The sequence below is a fragment of the Penaeus monodon genome, chromosome 26, assembly GCF_015228065.2.
Source record: "Penaeus monodon isolate SGIC_2016 chromosome 26, NSTDA_Pmon_1, whole genome shotgun sequence".
Classification (NCBI taxonomy): domain Eukaryota; kingdom Metazoa; phylum Arthropoda; class Malacostraca; order Decapoda; family Penaeidae; genus Penaeus; species Penaeus monodon.
In genome coordinates this window covers 22,266,204-22,268,703 of record NC_051411.1, presented here as the reverse complement: position 1 = coordinate 22,268,703, position 2,500 = coordinate 22,266,204, and the positions used below count along the sequence as shown (strand labels likewise).

The 2,500-nt window shown below is 33.8% G+C and overlaps 1 protein-coding gene across 1 annotated transcript in view; it reads right to left on the bottom strand.

The window, feature by feature from the left end:
• Nucleotides 1-2,233: 2,233 nt before the first annotated feature.
• Nucleotides 2,234-2,500, bottom strand: part of LOC119589996 (importin subunit alpha-7-like) — a gene marked incomplete in the record, with an annotated part of 42,349 nt that continues 42,082 nt past the window's right edge. Inside the window, 1 exon segment of the mRNA XM_037938702.1 lies at nt 2,234-2,500.

Below are 2,500 nucleotides of genomic sequence, written 5' to 3'. Positions count from 1 at the left end.
AAAGTAGAAGTATAATTTGTAAACTGAGGTTTGCTATAATGATGTATGATCTCAATTACACATATCCTATATCACTACATGTACTTGTCAGTGAATTTCTTCATGACTCTTCTTGGGATGCTTCTAACTTAAGAAGCCCAATGGCATTCTAATGGGAAAACAGTTTTATTCTCACCTTTTATGAGAATCAGAGTGCACATAAAAACTAATCAGGCTTCAAATTTAGTTATCCAACAGTTCTCAGTTACTATTTCAACTCAAATAACGAAAGAGGAATGATTTATTTCTTATAATTTAAGTCATTATGACAACTTAGATTTTTCTTATTTACTGTTTCATTGACGTTCACAGGAACTACTGCTTACTCAATATTGAAAAGCAACATGGCATCAGTAACCGACTAATATCCAACTTTAAGGACCTCAGATGAAAATTAGAAATCATACAATACTTTGGCAATAAACCATAACTTCCTAAATCAGGGTGGAATTTTACAGTAATACAAGCAGTATCTGTCTATTCAAATAAATTTTGTGCAATAAATTTCCTTTTTTTACCTTAATAAATTATATTTCCTATTGCACTCAAACTGAATTCAATATGTTAAATATTAGATACTGGCACCAATTTCCATGCCTTTTGATGTTCAATAGAAATACCATATAATGAGACAATTTTTTTTTTCTTTCTTTTTTTTGTTATTGCTATATTTAGAAAAAATATCAACTAGGAAGTACCATACAAAATATGACTTTTGAACCTAATGATTGAACTTAATACACAACTAAACATAACTTAAATAAGAATTTTACCCTATCACATATGACAATAGTCAGATCATTTTCAACGTTGTTTACCTAACCCCCTCTCACAAATTTGGCTGATAGGCAAAACCAGTTGGAAACTAATCACACGCATGAATTTATAACAGAAACTACTAGTTAAAATATTTTATGGTCTGAAGAAGTACTTCTTTTGCAGCAAATATCTCTATATAGTGCCTCAACATACATGTTGCACATCTCCAAAGGACCCTAAATAAACATTGTAGACACTCTCATCTTATACATGAGAGGGATTAATACACAGAATTCTAAAATATAAAAGAAAGGAAGAGGTGGAGTAGGAGGAGGAGGAAGGAGGAGGAGGAGGAGGAGGAGAGGAGGAGGAGAGGAGAGGAGGAGGAGGAGGAGGAGGAGGAAGGAGAGGAGGAGGAGAGGAGAGAGAAGGAGAGGAGAAGGAGAGGAGGAGGAGAGGAAAAGGAGGAGGAGGAGGAGGAGGAGGAGGAGGAGGAGGAGGAGGAGGAAGAGGAGGAGGAGAAGGAGGAAGAGGAGGAGGAGAAGGAGGAAGAGGAGGAGGAAGAGGAGGTTTATATTCATCAAAGAAATTAAAATAGGTCAAAATGAGTAAAAAATAACAAAACCATATGAATTCACCTATAATAATAGAGGTAGGAAGAAAACTTACACCCTTTCAGACAGCAGATACTCAATTTTCATACCAAAATACTGTTAAATTCTTGGTGAAAAAAGGGAAAAAATAGATTTCTTGAGCAATAAATTTGAAATAACTTGAATTGAATTTTACCTTCTGAGTTTTAAAAAATGAAATCCCCAATGGTTTCTAAATCTATCTTAATACTAATCAACAATCAAAAATATATACTTAGGTGGAAAAATGTACTCTATCATTATCTTTTGCTTCATGTCTGGGAGTATGACTAGTAAAGAACCTATAATTGGCAAATGTGCAACCATGAATTCTAAACATTTGGACTTTCAAATACAAGTACCCAAACCAAATCATTATTGCATATCATCATCATCAGTTGTAACTTGCTCCTGGTTTTATAACAATAATATATTTTCCAAAATGTTAGTATTAACCTTCATTAAAAAAATAAAAGCAAATATGAAAAATCTTTGATTTTCTAATTACAACTCTGTTCCATTCTGCAGCCAATGTTAAAAAAGTAAAAGTTAAGATGCCTGAAAACACATTAACCTTAATTAAGTATTAATGGGCTCACTGAAACAAGTGGATTTCACAAGTCACATTTCAGTGGTTTTGGTGAAAGTATAAAGGTAACCCTAGAATCATGACACAAAGTATTACCTGTTTGCCTATAAAAATAAACAAAAACTAAAATGGATTTCCTTGGCTCCCTTATAATTTCACCCAACCACTGTCTGGAGGGAGTTGTGATTGTAAGGCGTCGCAAGGAAAGTCATGGTGGGTCAGGGAGCATCATTTACTCATACTCAACATTTACTCAAGTGCCACATTCATACAGAGTAATACAGTAGCATCACTGACACTATCACTACCCTCACTATCATAAACACTATCACTACCTTCACTATCACAAGGGCATCATATACTGCTACAATTGCAATATATATGCCTCACTGAAAATGGCTAAGTTCAAGATGAGCAGAAGTAAAATACTTAGAATGCAAAAGTTAACAAACCAAAGGTTGCCTTTACTATAGATTTCATA